The sequence below is a fragment of the Staurois parvus genome, unplaced genomic scaffold (genome assembly GCF_062004578.1).
Source record: "Staurois parvus isolate SC_StPar_1 unplaced genomic scaffold, SC_StPar_1.0 ptg002269l, whole genome shotgun sequence".
Classification (NCBI taxonomy): Eukaryota; Metazoa; Chordata; class Amphibia; order Anura; family Ranidae; genus Staurois; species Staurois parvus.
Window position 1 is genome coordinate 94,989 of NW_028320065.1, and position 17,270 is coordinate 112,258.

The 17,270-nt window shown below is 41.4% G+C and overlaps 1 long non-coding RNA gene across 1 annotated transcript; it reads right to left on the reverse strand.

Annotated features, from left to right (window-relative positions):
- Positions 1-1,134: 1,134 nt before the first annotated feature.
- LOC149431421 (uncharacterized) lies at positions 1,135-14,172 on the reverse strand. The gene is made up of 3 exons (XR_016309273.1): positions 14,031-14,172; positions 6,625-6,707; positions 1,135-1,370 (listed from the first exon to the last, which is right to left on the reverse strand). It is a non-coding gene; the product is annotated as an uncharacterized LOC149431421 (long non-coding RNA).
- Positions 14,173-17,270: the final 3,098 nt, after the last annotated feature.

A 17,270-nucleotide genomic window follows, 5' to 3' on the forward strand; every position in this document is an offset into this window, starting at 1 on the left:
AAGCCAGGAGGATCTTACTATTGAGAAGTAAGGAGGAGCCTACTATTGAGAAGCCAAGAGGAGCCAACAATTGAGAAGCCAGGAGGAGCCTACTATTGAGAAGCCAAGAGGAGCCTACTATTGAGAAGCCAAGAGGAGCCTACTACTGAGAACCCAAGAGGAGCCTACTGTTGAGAAACCAAGAGGAGCTTACTATTGAGAAGCCAAGAGGAGCCTACTATTGAGAAGCCAAGAGGAGCCTACTATTGAGATGCCAAGAGGAGCTTACTATTGAGAAGCCAAGAGGAGCTTACTATTGAGAAGCCAAGAGGAGCCTACTATTGAGAAGCCATGAGGAGCCTACTATTGAGAAGCCAGGAGGAGCCTACTATTGAGAAGCCAAGAGGAGCTTACTATTGAGAAGCCAAGAGGAGAGCCTACTATTGAGAAGCCATGAGGAGCCTACTATTGAGAAGCCAAGAGGAGCCTACTATTGAGAAGCCAAGAGGAGCCTACTATTGAGAAGCCAAGAGGAGCCTACTATTGAGAAGCCAAGAGGAGCCTACTATTGAGAAGCCAAGAGGAGCCTACTATTGATAAGCCAAGAGGAGCCTACTATTGAGAAGCCAAGACGAGCCTACTATTGAGAAGCCAAGAGGAGCCTACTATTGAGAAGCCAAGAGAAGTCTACTATTGAGAAGCAGCTGGGTCCTATAAAGAGAGTCTTGGCCTGTTCTTGCCAATCTTGAAAAAAAGAGGCCTGTGGAAGTGGCGAGTGGCTGTCCAATTTGTGGTGGAGGGAATCACTGAGATCGGGTGTATAAACATTTTTCCTGGTCAGAAGAAGCTCTGGGGACTTTTCATTTTTGTGTTATTGTTGTGTTTGGAACTTTTTTGCAAAGAATTAAAGAACGTTTTATTTTACTTTTCTTATTTTTTAATATCGTACTACATTCTGACACTGTTTTTTTACCCTATTATCTGATTTATAAGAAGTGTGCTGATTTTAACCTTTGCGCTGCACATGTGGATGGGATTGGTATTAGTGCTGTATTCAGGGTTCATTTAGCTTGAATTCTTTTATATCTCATGGTTTTTAATACAGCAGCTGACCATTATGGGTTTCATATTTTGATTACATAAGCGCAGAGAGAATTGTATTTGCGACGTGTTTATTTTATTTAATTAGATAATTAGCATTTAGCTAAATAATATTCCACATCAGATGATTTCCAGTTCAAGATTGACCTTATGAACAAAGTGGTCTCACATAAACAGGTACAATTGGTGGTAGCCCAGGTCGTGGAAAATTCCTGGGCACGCCTCTTTTTACGTCTTCCATTTTAGCTTCCCCTCTATATTCTTCATTTTCTTCTTCATCGGCGTCTCTCCTGGGAGAAGACACAGGTATTAAATAAAAAAAACTGTAGGAAGTACAAGGTGGTACCCACAAGCAAACTAAACTGTAGCCTTTCCCCTGCAGTGACTCCTAGTGGCAGAAATGCAGACTTCTCTAGTCCGAGAATTGCATTAAGAAGTACAGTGTTACTTGAATTGTATTCCAGGATTTGCTTATCTTCAGCTAAGAGAAAGTTGCATAAAGTCTCTGAAATCTTTCATTAGGTCTTCATGTTATATAGTTTGAATACCGTGTCATAGATATATTATTTATAATTTTAAAAGAACATATTCCACACTTCTATGGGGTTGATTTACTAAAATTGGAGAGTGTAAAATCTGGTGCAGCTCTGCGTAGTAACCAGTCAACTTTTAACTTCACCTTGTTCAATTAAGCTTTGACAAAAAAGAACTGGAAGCTTGATTTCTATGCACAGCTGCACCAGATTGGGCACTCTCCAGTTTTTAGTAAATCAGCTCCTATGTGTTTCTTTATTCCTTCTATGCTTCCTGGATAACATGGGGATCAAGAGAGTTCTGAAGCCAAGAGGAGTCTACTATTGACAAGCCAAGAGAAGCCTGCTATTGAGAAGCCAAGAGAAGCCTGCTATTGAGAAGCCAAGAGGAACCTACTATTGAGAAGCCAAGAGGAACCTACTATTGAGAAGCCAAGAGGAGCCTACAATTGAGAAGCCAAGAGGAGCCTACTATTGAGAAGCCATGCGGAGCCTACTATTGAGAAGCCATGCGGAGCCTACTATTGAGAAGCTATGAGGAGCCTACTATTGAGCAGCCAAGAAGAGCCTACTATTGAGAAGCCAGGAGGAGCCTACTATTAAGAAGTCAGGAGGAGCCTACTATTGAGAAGCCAAAAGGAGCCTACTATTGAGAAGCCATGAGGAGCCTACTATTGAGAAGCCAGGAGGATCTTACTATTGAGAAGTAAGGAGGAGCCTACTATTAAGAAGCCAAGAGGAGCCTACAATTGAGAAGCCAAGAGGAGCCTACTATTGAGAAGCCAAGAGGAGCCTACTATTGAGAAGCCATGAGGAGCCTACTACTGAGAAGCCATGAGGAGCCTACTACTGAGAAGCCAAGAGGAGCCTACTGTTGCGAAACCAAGAGGAGCTTACTATTGAGAAGCCAAGAGGAGCCTGCTATTGAGAAGCCAAGAGGAGCCTACTATTGAGATGCCAAGAGGAGCCTACTATTGAGAAGCCAAGAGGAGCTTACTATTGAGAAGCCATGAGGAGCCTACTATTGAGAAGCCAAGAGGAGCTTACTATTGAGAAGCCAAGAGGAGCCTACTATTGAGAAGCCATGAGGAGCCTACTATTGAGAAGCCAAGAGGAGCCTACTATTGAGAAGCCAAGAGGAGCCTACTATTGAGAAGCCATGAGGAGCCTACTATTGAGAAGCCATGAGGAGCCTACTATTGAGAAACCAAGAGGAGCTTACTATTGAGAAGCCAAGAGGAGCCTACTATTGAGAAGCCATGAGGAGCCTACTATTGAGAAGCCAAGAGAAGCCTGCTATTGAGAAGCCAAGAGGAACCTACTATTGAGAAGCCAAGAGGAACCTACTATTGAGAAGCCAAGAGGAGCCTACAATTGAGAAGCCAAGAGGAGCCTACTATTGAGAAGCCATGCAGAGCCTACTATTGAGAAGCCATGCGGAGCCTACTATTGAGAAGCTATGAGGAGCCTACTATTGAGCAGCCAAGATGAGCCAACTATTGAGAAGCCAGGAGGAGCCTACTATTGAGAAGTCAGGAGGAGCCTACTATTGAGAAGCCAAAAGGAGCCTACTATTGAGAAGCCATGATAAGCCTACTATTGAGAAGCCAAAAGGAGCCTACTATTGAGAAGCCATGATAAGCCTACTATTGAGAAGCCAGGAGGATCTTACTATTGAGAAGTAAGGAGGAGCCTACTATTGAGAAGCCAAGAGGAGCCTACAATTGAGAAGCCAAGAGGAGCTTACTATTGAGAAGCCAAGAGGAGCCTACTATTGAGAAGCCAAGAGGAGCCTACTACTGAGAAGCCATGAGGAGCCTACTACTGAGAAGCCAAGAGGAGCCTACTGTTGCGAAACCAAGAGGAGCTTACTATTGAGAAGCCAAGAGGAGCCTGCTATTGAGAAGCCAAGAGGAGCCTACTATTGAGATGCCAAGAGGAGCCTACTATTGAGAAGCCAAGAGGAGCTTACTATTGAGAAGCCATGAGGAGCCTACTATTGAGAAGCCAAGAGGAGCTTACTATTGAGAAGCCAAGAGGAGCCTACTATTGAGAAGCCATGAGGAGCCTACTATTGAGAAGCCAAGAGGAGCCTACTATTGAGAAGCCAAGAGGAGCCTACTATTGAGAAGCCATGAGGAGCCTACTATTGAGAAGCCATGAGGAGCCTACTATTGAGAAACCAAGAGGAGCTTACTATTGAGAAGCCAAGAGGAGCCTACTATTGAGAAGCCATGAGGAGCCTACTATTGAGAAGCCAAGAGGAGCCTACTATTGAGAAGCCAAGAGGAGCCTACTATTGAGAAACCAAGAGCAGCTTACTATTGAGAAGCCATGAGGAGCCTACTATTGAGAAGCCATGTGGAGCCTACTATTGAGAAGCCAAGAGGAGACTACTATTGAGAAGCCAGGAGGAGCCTACTATTGAGAAGCCAAGAGGAGCCTACTATTGAGAAGCCATGAGGAGCCTACTATTGAGAAGCCAAGAGGAGCCTACTATTGAGAAGCCAAAAGGAGCCTACTATTGAGAAGCCATGAGGAGCCTACTATTGAGAAGCCATGGGGAGCCTACTATTGAGAAGCCAAGAGGAGCCTACTATTGAGAAACCAAGAGGAGCCTACTATTGAGAAGCCAAGAGGAGCCTACTATTGAGAAGCCAAGAGGAGCTTACTATTGAGAAGCCAAGAGGAGCCTACTATTGAGAAGCCATGTGGAGCCTACTATTGAGAAGCCAAGAGGAGCTTACTATTGAGAAGCCAGGAGGAGCCTACTATTGAGAAGCCAAGAGGAGCCTACTATTGAGAAGCCATGAGGAGCCTACTATTGAGAAGCCAAGAGGAGCCTACTATTGAGAAGCCAAAAGGAGCCTACTATTGAGAAGCCATGAGGAGCCTACTATTGAGAAGCCATGGGGAGCCTACTATTGAGAAGCCAGGAGGAGCCTACTATTGAGAAACCAAGAGGAGCCTACTATTGAGAAGCCAAGAGGAGCCTACAATTGAGAAGCCAAGAGGAGCCTACTATTGAGAAGCCAAGAGGAGCCTACTATTGAGAAGCTAAGAGGAGCCTACTATTGAGAAGCCAAGAGGAGCCTACTATTGAGAAGCCAAGAGGAGCCTACTATTGAGAAGCCAAGAGGAGCCTACTATTGAGAAGCCAAGAGGAGCCTACTATTGAGAAGCCAAGAGGAGCCTACTATTGAGAAGCCAAGAGGAGCCTACTATTGAGAATCCAAGAGGAGCCTACTATTGAGAAGCCAAGAGGAGCTTACTATTGAGAAGCCAAGTGGATTCCCTCCACCACAAATTGGACAGCCACTCGCCACTTCCACAGACCTCTTTTTTCAAGATTGGCACGAACAGGCCAAAACTCTCTTTATAGGACCCAGCTGCTTCTCAATAGTAGGCTCCTCTTGGCTTCTCAATAGTAGGCTCCTCTTGGCTTCTCAATAGTAGGCTCCTCTTGGCTTCTCAATAGTAGGCTCCTCATGGCTTCTCAATAGTAGGCTCCTCATGGCTTCTCAATAGTAGGCTCCTCATGGCTTCTCAATAGTAGGCTCCTCTTGGCTTCTCAATAGTAGGCTCCTTTTGGCTTCTCAATAGTAGGCTCCTCTTGGCTTCTCAATAGTAGGCTCCTCCTGGCTTCTCAATAGTAGGCCAAGAGGAGCCTACTATTGAGAAGCCAAGAGGAGTCTACTATTGAGAAGCAGCTGGGTCCTATAAAGAGAGTTTTGGCCTGTTCGTGCCAATCTTGAAAAAAAGAGGCCTGTGGAAGTGGCGAGTGGCTGTCCAATTTGTGGTTGAGGGAATCACTGAGATCGGGTGTGTTTCTGTTTCTGATCCCCCAGTGGCGCACCACCATTAGGACGCAGTGCAGCACGGCACCTGAAAGCTAAGTCCGCCCCTCCCCCACACACTCAGCATTTCTTCTGACCCTCCTTTCTTCCTTACAACTCCCCCTCACACAAATCTCTCTCAACATCTGCCTAAATCAGTGTTTCTCAACTCCAGTCCTCATGGACCCCCAACAGGTCATGTTTTCATGATTTCCATTATTTTGCACAGGTGATTTGATCAGTTTCACTGCCTTAGTAATTACCACAGCTGTTTCATCTGAGGGAAATCCTGAAAACATGACCTGTTGGGGGTCCATGAGGACTGGAGTTGAGAAACACTGGCCTATATCCACCAGTTCACCTCGCCACATTTACCTTCCTCCTAATTGGTGTTGGCAATCACATCTCCCCCTTTGGACTGAGACTGGACATTATACTCCTGTCCCATCTGCACGAAGTATAGAAATGGGGGATCTCTCCACAACTGGAACTATAGGTCCAAATGATCTTGATCCACTGCCACCATATATACTCCAGTAAAATATACCTGCATACCTTGGTTTACGAACGCCTCGGTAACGTGATTTTCGGTTTATGAATGAAAATCCATTGAAAAAATGCCTCGGTTTACAATTTTTTTCGCAATACGAACGGATTAATTGGTTTTCAATGCATTTACAAATTGTTTTTTAATCATGTCCCTGTACAGTACTATGCCTTTTTAAAGAGTTTTGAACAGATAAATACTTTTTTTTTACTTTTTTCTGATCTCTGGAACGGATTAATTGGTTTTCATTGCATTTACAAATTTATTTTTTTAATCATGTCACTGTACAGTATTTATGCCTTTTAAAGTGCACTTTATAAAGCGTTTTAAACAGACAAAATACTGTTTTTTAAAACTTTTTCTGACCTCCGGAACGGATTAATTGGTTTTCAATGCATTCCTATGAGAAACCACGTTTCGGTTTACTAATTTTTCGCAATATGAAAAGTCCCGCAGAACAAATATATTCGTGAACTGAGGTACGCCGGTAGTTAAACAGGACTGAATAAACAGTCATAAATATTATTTGGTAGGTAAAACATCGCTCATATATATGCCACCTACAATGTAGATGTTTGCCTTTACAAGTCTGTAATTTTATTTAAAGAAAAGTCTTGTTCATACTTACTGTCTTACACAGGGAGATGAGGAGACGATCCCAAGAAAGAAAAGGAGTAACAGGAATTTCTTCAAGGTGAACATCTTTGGGCTCTGTGGTCCATTTGGATCCATGGAAAGAAAAAGAAAACAAAATGGAAAATATGACCCAAAAATAACAGGAGGCCCCCTAATCTTAGGCACACATAAAATGGTTGTTCCGATACAATAAAAGGTCTGATGTTTGTTGGCTCTAAACCATCCCAAAAGTTCACAAAGACCTGGACCCCATTATGGGCAGGTTGAGTGTTTTTAAATGACATGGATTTGCTTGATGCCTTTTAGACGTTACTGGATCTGGTTCCCCATGGATTAACAAATGATTAAGGGGGTCTTCATCTATCTTGTTCCTCAGTCAGATAAAAGGGAAGAGCACAGCAGATTCTTAGATATCATTGGAGTTGGTTTACAAGAACAGAAGTTCCAATCTCCATTGTCTATGGTTTCCAGGACTTTCTGTCTTAACTGGGTTGCCTCTTGCCTCACCTGGTCTTCCCACTCTACTCCTCACTCAATCCGAACTAAAGGAAATTAGATTGAAAATCAATTTATATTGACCTCTTTTACTAACTGGACTAATGGTTTCTAGAAGGTTTTTCATGTATGAATGTGAAGAGTCCTCAGATAATGGTCTCTATCATTTTAACCTGCTCCAGGTTTGAAGAGAAGGAGATTAAGACCAGTGAAATTACATGAAATAATGGTCCCCAGATAATGGTTTCTGGAAGGTTTTTCATGTACGAATGAGAAGAGTCCCCAGATAATGGTTGTCCCAATACAATAAAAGGTCTGATGTTTGTTGGCTGTAAACCATCACAAAATGTAATTTTAACATATATTTGTAAATTCATTTAAAAAAAATGTAGATTTGTATTTTTTAAAATAAACTGTATATATGAAATGTATTTTAAAAAATATTTTTCATATATTATTGAAATTATATTTTGAAATATATTGAATATGGCCAAAATTGTAGCATTTCAAATATATGGCAATATATTTGGGAACAATACTTTAAAAATATATTTCAAATATATTTTTCTTCCATGTGGGAGTGCAAGAGCTACTTTTGGTGCTGCCTGTGTGATTTCAGCCCATATAAATGAAGAGGCTGAAAATCACACTGCAATCACACAGGAATCGCACAGGAACACGGATGGATAAAAAAAAAAAAAATCACTAAGCACATTGGTATAAAAAAAAAAAATGTCATGCAGACATGAGAAGGCAGGTAATCATTCTTTCCAAACTGGCATTTTACACTTTTGGTTGACCACACCCCTTTAGCAACCCTTATAGGTAAATAATGAATTCCTCCTTTACATATCAAATGTAGTTAAATATTTATGAAACCAAAGAAGAGAAATTACCCAAAATTGCAAAACTGTAAACTGGTTTTGATCAATAAAACTCTTTAATTACCTCTAATGTACATGAGTGAGATATTTAGGAATGAAGAGTATAATAAACGTTTAATAAAAATTGTAAAAGCATATAATGTATGTTTTTGGCTTTTGACGTTTTTTTCTACAGCTAGTAAACCCCCCAGCATGTTATCCTATGTGTCCATGCACACATAGACTGGAATCAACGTTTTTTGTGAGGGATGTTATTTTGGCTGGAAAAAAAAACCCAGGACTACCCATATGGAAGAAAAGTATATTTTCAATATATTTAGAAAAAAAATATTATATATGCAACATATATTTGCAAAATATTGGCCTACACTAATATATTTAACATGTATTCCAAAAATGTAAATTAAAATATATTTTCCAAAGGCATATATTTAAAAATAATAAGAATATAGTGAGCGCTCACAACAGAATAAATAAATAAATTATATAAATTATAAATGTCACCATATGCACCAACGTAGGAACCCTAAAACCTAGTTAACATCAATAAATGTATATATATACTGTATATATATATATATATATATATATATATATAAAAGATATTTTTGAACATCTCTAAAAATGCATTTAAACATAGATTTTTAAATATACCGTATTTGCCGGCGTATAAGACGACTTTTTAACCCATGAAAATCTTCTGAAAAGTCGGGGGTCGTCTTATACGCCGGTATACGGCAAGCCGGTGTCAGGGCGCCAGCACTGGAAAGGCACACAGGCAACCAATCACCGGCGAGGAGGCCGAGCCGAGCGGCCCCGCAAAAATCGAGTGAGGGAGCGGCCAGTAAGTGTGCAGCAGCACCATGCTGTGACACTCTTGGCACTATTCCTCTCCCCCACTGACACCAACGATGAAGCACTGTTCCTCCCCCACTGACACCAACGATGAGGCACTATTCCTCCCCCACTCACACCAATGATGAGGCACTATTCCTCCCCCCACTGACACCAACGATGAGGCACTATTACTCCTCCACACTGACACCAACGATGAGGCACTATTCGTCCTCCCCACTGACACCAACGATGGGGCACTATTCCCCCCCCCCCCACTGACACCAATGATGGGGCACTATTCTCCCCACTGATACCAATGATGGGGCACTATTCCTCCCACTGATACCAATGATGGGGCACTATTCCTCCCACTGACACCAATGATGGGGCGCTATTCCTCCCACTGACACCAATGATGGGGCACTTTTCCCACCACTGATACCAACAATGGGGCACTATTCCTTCCACTGATACCAATGATGGGGCGCTATTCCTCCCCCACTAACACCAATGATGGGGCACTATTCCTCCCCCACTCACACCAATGATGAGGCACTATTCCTCCCCCCACTGACACCAACGATGAGGCACTATTACTCCTCCACACTGACACCAACGATGAGGCACTATTCCTCCTCCCCACTGACACCAACGATGGGGCACTATTCCCCCCCCCACTGACACCAATGATGGGGCACTATTCTCCCCACTGATACCAATGATGGGGCACTATTCCTCCCACTGATACCAATGATGGGGCACTATTCCTCCCACTGACACCAATGATGGGGCGCTATTCCTCCCACTGACACCAATGATGGAGCACTTTTCCCGCCACTGATACCAACGATGGGGCACTATTCCTTCCACTGATACCAATGATGGGGCGCTATTCCTCCCACTGACACCAATGATGGGGCGCAATTCCTGCCACTGATACCAATGATGGGGCGCTATTCCTCTCACTGACACCAATGATGGGGCGCTATTCCTCCCACTGACACCAATGATGGGGCACGATTCTTCCCACTGACACCAATGATGGGGCACTATTCCTCCCACTGACTAATGATGGGGCACTATTCCTTCCACTGACACTAATGATGGGACACTATTCCTCACACACTGATACTAATGATGGGGCACCATCATTGGTGTCAGTGGGAGGAATAGTGTCCCATCATTGGTATCAGTGGGAGGAATAGTGCCCCATCATTGGTGTCAGTGGATGAAATAGTGCCCCATCATTGGTGTCAGTGGGAGGAGTAGTGCCTCATCATTGGTATCAGTGGGAGGAATAGTGCCCCATCATTGGTATCAGTGGGAGGAATAGTGCCCCATCATTGGTATCAGTGGGAGGAATAGTGCCCCATCATTGGTATCAATGGGAGGAATAGTGCCCCATCATTGGTGTCAGAGCGAGGAATCGTGCCCCATCATTGGTGTCAGTGGGAGGAATAGCACCCCATCATTGGAATACCATACTGAAATAACATACCATATTGAAATCAAATCTGATGTTTTTTCATTTTTATTTGGTGTGTGTTGGAAGAGGGGTAGTCTTATACGGTGAGTATAGCTATTCCTCCCACTGACACCAATGATGGGGCGCAATTCCTGCCACTGATACCAATGATGGGGCGCTATTCCTCTCACTGACACCAATGATGGGGCGCTATTCCTCCCACTGACACCAATGATGGGGCACGATTCTTCCCACTGACACCAATGATGGGGCACTATTCCTCCCACTGACTAATGATGGGGCACTATTCCTCCCACTGACACTAATGATGGGACACTATTCCTCACACACTGACACTAATGATGGGGCACCATCATTGGTGTCAGTGGGAGGAATAGTGTCCCATCATTGGTATCAGTGGGAGGAATAGTGCCCCATCATTGGTGTCAGTGGATGAAATAGTGCCCCATCATTGGTGTCAGTGGGAGGAGTAGTGCCTCATCATTGGTATCAGTGGGAGGAATAGTGCCCCATCATTGGTATCAGTGGGAGGAATAGTGCCCCATCATTGGTATCAATGGGAGGAATAGTGCCCCATCATTGGTGTCAGAGCGAGGAATCGTGCCCCATCATTGGTGTCAGTGGGAGGAATAGCACCCCATCATTGGAATACCATACTGAAATAACATACCATATTGAAATCAAATCTGATGTTTTTTCATTTTTATTTGGTGTGTGTTGGAAGAGGGGTAGTCTTATACGGTGAGTATAGCTCAAACCCTATATTTTAACAGGAAAAGTAGGGGGTCGTCTTAAACGCCCAGTCGTCTTATACGCCGGCAAATACGGTACTTGTAAATGCATTCCAAAAATGTAATTTAAATGTATTTTCCAAAGACATATATTTGAAAATATATTTTTTAAAATATATTCTTCAGATTTTTTTAACAGATAAAAAAAGTAATTTCAACATATATTTTACATATATTTGTAAATGCATTCCAAAAATGTAATTTAAAGGCATTTTAAAAATATAATGTATTTTTAAAATATGATTAACATATATTTTTCTTCCATGTGGGAAGTATAGACTCAATTGTGGTCAAAAAGCAAGTGAACTGCATGGAAGAAAAATATATTTTAAATATATTTTAAAAATACATTCTTAATACATTCTTCTCAAATATATTGACATATATTTCAAATACTACAATTTTGGCCGTATTCAATATATTTCAATATATTTGTGAATATATTATTCAAAATATATTCAGAACACATGCTGAAATATATACTGTATCGAAGTGTAATTTGGAATGAATTTACAAGTATATTTAAAAATCTATGTTTAAATATTTTTGCCCGTGACTGTATGCCTACATTCAGCATAGCCATTCTGTGCTGGGAGGCTTTAACCCACATGGAAGAAAAATATATTTTAAAAATACATTCTTAATATATTCTTCCCAAATATATTGACATATATTTCAAAAAATACAATTTTGGCCATATTCAATATATATATTTCAATATATTTGGGAATATATTATTCAAAATATATTCAGAACACATGCTGAAATATATATCAAAGTGTAATTTGGAATGTATTTACAAGTATATTTAAAAATCAATGTTTAAATGTATTTTTTTTAGATGTTCAAAAATATCTCGAAAGTATATTTTAAAAAATATATCTTTAAATATATGCCTTTGGAAAATATATTTTAATTTCCATTTTTGGAATACGTGTTAAAATATTTTCGCATAGGCCAATATATTGTAAATATATGTTGCACGTATAATTTTTGCTTCTAAATATATTGGAAATATATTTCTCTTCCATATGGGTAGTCCTGGGGTTTTTTTCTAGCCAAAAAACGTCCCTGCCAAAAAATGTTGATTACAGTATACAGTCAGGTCCATATATATTGGGACATGGACACAATTCTAACATTTTTGGCTCTATACACCACCACAATGGATTTGAAATGAAATGAACAAGATGTGCTTTAACTGCAGACTGTCAGCTTTAATTTGAGGGTATTTACATCCAAATCAGGTGACCGGTGTAGGAATTACAACAGTTTGCATATGTGCCTCCCACTTGTTAAGGGACCAAAAGTAATGGGACAATTGGCTTCTCAGCTGGTCCATGGCCAGGTGTGTGTTATTCCCTCATTATCCCAATTACAATGAGCAGATAAAAGGTCCAGAATTCATTTCAAGTGTGCTATTTGCATTTGGAATCTGTTGCTGTCAACTCTCAAGATGAGATCCAAAGAGCTGTCACTGTCAGTGAAGCAAGCCATCATTAGGCTGAAAAAACAAAACAAACCCATCAGAGAGATAGCAAAAACATTAGGCGTGGCCAAAACAACTGTTTGGAACATTCTTAAAAAGAAGGAACGCACCGGTGAGCTCAGCAACACCAAAAGACCCGGAAGACCACGGAAAACAACTGTGGTGGATGACCGAAGAATTCTTTCCCTGGTGAAGAAAACACCCTTCACAACAGCTGGCCAGATCAAGAACACTCTCCAGGAGGTAGGTGTATGTGTGTCAAAGTCAACAATCAAGAGAAGACTTCACCAGAGTGAATACAGAGGGTTCACCACAAGATGTAAACCATTGGTGAGCCTCAAAAACAGGAAAGCCAGATTAGAGTTTGCCAAACGACATCTAAAAAAGCCTTCACAGTTCTGGAACAACATCCTATGGACAGATGAGACCAAGATCAACTTGTACCAGAGTGAAGGGAAGAGAAGAGTATGGAGAAGGAAAGGAACTGCTCATGATCCTAAGCATACCACCTCATCAGTGAAGCATGGTGGTGGTAGTGTCATGGCGTGGGCATGTATGGCTGCCAATGGAACTGGTTCTCTTGTATTTATTGATGATGTGAATGCTGACAAAAGCAGCATAATGAATTCTGAAGTGTTTCGGGCAATATTATCTGCTCATATTCAGCCAAATGCTTCACAACTCATTGGACGCCGCTTCACAGTGCAGATGGACAATGACCCAAAGCATACTGCAAAAGCAACCAAAGAGTTTTTTAAGGGAAAGAAGTGGAATGTTATGCAATGGCCAAGTCAATCACCTGACCTGAATCCGATTGAGCATGCATTTCACTTGCTGAAGACAAAACTGAAGGGAAAATGCCCCAAGAACAGCAGGAACTGAAGACAGTTGCAGTAGAGGCCTGGCAGAGCATCACCAGGGATGAAACCCAGCGTCTGGTGATGTCTATACGTTCCAGACTTCAGGCTGTAATTGACTGCAAAGGATTTGCAACCAAGTATTAAAAAGTGAAAGTTTGATTTATGATTATTATTCTGTCCCATTACTTTTGGTCCCTTAACAAGTGGGAGGCACATATGCAAACTGTTGTAATTCCTATACCGTTCACCTGATTTGGATGTAAATACCCTCAAATTAAAGCTGACATTCTGCAGTTAAAGCACATCTTGTTCATTTCATTTCAAATCCATTGTGGTGGTGTATAGAGCCAAAAATGTTAGAATTGTGTCGATGTCCCAATATTTTTGGACCTGACTGTATATATAAAATATATTTCTCTTCCATATGGGTTAGAATCAAAATAAAACTGAGGAGTCATATAAACTTTACATGAAAGCTGAATATTAAGGTTTTTTTCCTTATAAATACTTATAAGAGAATTCATAATATAATAAAGATATTCCAGCTTATACTTACCGGGGAGTTCAGTTGGTGCTGAGAATGTAGACAGATGGAAGACTTCAGTGCAGATCCACCCTACGAAGAACGAAGATAAACAAGTTGAGAAGACAGAAATTTACGTACTCGATAGAAGTCACATCTTTCTCATAAACACGTAACTGATACCACGTGTATTTTTTTTTTTTTAAATATTCACCTTCTAGCCTCCAGGTGGGACAAATATCAGCACCCAACAAGCAGTCTGAGTATCTCCTGATCTGCTATTTAGACAGTTTTAATCTACAATTGATTTAATATTTCATATAATTAATTTAATATAGCATTTTTTGAATAATAACTCATTAAACAATATCATAAATGTACATGGCTTAAAATATATTTTCCAAAGGCCTATATTTAAAAATGTATTTTTTTAAAAAATATTTTCCAGATATTTTTGAACATCTCAACTTCAGGTCTGGTCATCCTGCCTGCTGGGCATCCCAACACAAAGAGCCCCACAACTGGGTGACCAGGCCTTATATTCCCCCCTCCTTTCTGTACTGGGGCTAAATGTTATAGCGTCTACAAAACTATGGTACATATACTGGAATTTTTTTTTTAATCCCAATATGTGTATGTTGATTAGTTTGTGCAAATGTTATAGCCTCTACAAACTATGGTACATATACTGGAATTTTTTTTTTAAATCCCAACATTTGTATATTGATTAGTTTGCATAAATGTTATAGCGTCTGTAAACTATGATACATATACTGGAATTTTTTTTTTTTAATCCCAATATTTGCATATTGATTAGTTTGCATAAATGTCATAGTGTCTACAAACTATGGTACATATACTGTATTTTAAATTTTTTTTTTTAAACCTAATATTTGTATATTGATTAGGTTACGTAAATGTTATAGCGTCTTTGAACTATGGTATAAATACTGGAATTTTTTTTTAAATCCCAATATTTGTATATTGTTTATTTTGCGTAAATGATATAGCTTCTACAAACTATGGTACCTATACTGGATTTTTAATTTTTTTTTTTAAATCCCAATATTTGTATATTGATTAGTTTGCATAAATGTTATAGCGTCTTTGAACTATGGTACAAATACTGGATTTTTTTTTTAAATCCAATATTTGTATATTGATTAGTTTGCGTAAATGTTATAGCGTCTATGAACTATGGGACATATACTGGAATTTTTTTTTTTAAATCCCAATTTGTTTTATTGATTAATTTGCGCAATCGTTACAGCATCTACAAACTATCGATTCATTTACGTAAATGTCTTAGCGTCTACAAACTATGGTACATAGAAAAAATGAGGAAGGGTTGTAACAGCGCAAACACTGCAAAGTCCTGGGAAATGGTAGTATGGGTGATGGTGGTATTAGTGGCTACTGTATGAAGAGCGTAGGATTCCGTGTGGCACTGAGGGCAAGGCTTCCAAATAAGCTGTAGCAACTTCTGTAGATGAGAAAAAGGAGAGAAGCGCCTCTAAGTGCAATAAGTCTTTTAATTCAAGTCTAAATGTAGAAACACTCACATGTGTGAAGTAATCATAAGCATAAAAACCGTGGTTAACAATAGTTAACGGTGGGGTGGTAACCCGGGTGAAGAGCCGTCATCTCTCTGCGATGTGGGGAGGTCAGCTCTCGGCTGGAACAGCGTGGTGGCTGGAGGGGGAACAGTGGTGAGGCCAGCCTTCATGCACGTCCTCCCTCAAAGCCGGATGGAACGCACGCTGGAACGTAGCGGCGGCGTGGCCGTGATGACGTCAGATCCCAGGGTGCACTGCGACGCGTTTCGGAGCATGCACTGGCCGTGGAAGGCGGAAGTGCACTCCTTTTTCAAGCAGTTGAAAAAGGAGTGCACTTCCGCCTTCCACGGCCAGTGCATGCTCCGAAACGCGTCGCAGTGCACCCTGGGATCTGACGTCATCACGGCCACGCCGCCGCTACGTTCCAGCGTGCGTTCCATCCGGCTTTGAGGGAGGACGTGCATGAAGGCTGGCCTCACCACTGTTCCCCCTCCAGCCACCACGCTGTTCCAGCCGAGAGCTGACCTCCCCACATCGCAGAGAGATGACGGCTCTTCACCCGGGTTACCACCCCACCGTTAACTATTGTTAACCACGGTTTTTATGCTTATGATTACTTCACACATGTGAGTGTTTCTACATTTAGACTTGAATTAAAAGACTTATTGCACTTAGAGGCGCTTCTCTCCTTTTTCTCATCTAAACTATGGTACATATACTGGATTTTTAAAACATTTTTTTAAATCCCAATATTTGTATATTGATTATTGCGTAAATGTTATAGCCTGGTGAAAAGATGGTAAAACAAAATCAATCTAGAACAAGGAGACGTGATATTGATATTGAGGTGTGCTCACCACGCTGGGGGAAACGGCCCAGATGTCATCACTACAAAAAGTCGAGATCACGTATCCCATCCCCAATGATTACCATTGAGAATGAATCTTTACAGGCTGGAATGGAGCGAATGAAACTGGAACGAGATGAGGGTGTGAAGGAATTCCAAACGTTTAAAAGATATTTTACTGAATCCTCAAATTGGAAAGATAAAGGAGGGAGTAACTTGCTCATCAGGAACCAATCAGTGATCAGATGATTGGGACCCCACACAGAGGTCCTGTACAGCAGGCACCGGATCGTGGTGCTGCGCGCTCCCAGGAAGCACGCACAAGCAAGGAAGCGGGGGGGATGTTTATAAACGGCCACCCGCCCCTGCACTGCTCCCATCCAGCCCATGTATATAAATGGTGGTTAAAAACAAAAGAACAAGTTATGACTCTTTGGCCAATCAGTGATCACATGATCAGGACCTCAAACAGAGGTCCCGCACAGCGGATACAGTGGGCACAGGATCGCGGTGATGCGCGCTCCCAGGGAGCGCACACTGTCGAAAATGGTGGGCGCCGTTTATGAACGGCAACCCGCCCCTGCACTGCCACCGTCTGGCCGTTTATATGCAGCGGCCAGACGGGAAGTGGTTAAATATTCTCAGTCTTGGGTCCCATCTTTGTGGTCGTCAATTATGTTGACCAAATCTATAGATTATGAAATATAATATTTCTCAGATATGATTTGGTAAATGAAGAGTGTCAGCACCTGTGGTAATGAGCTCTTTTGATCCACAACTTGGGGTTCCCCAGGGCGCAGAGTCTAAGCCCCAGCCTGCTTGTTCACCAGGGCCCCTGATGGTGGGGATGGACTTGCAGCCGGCTGGGAC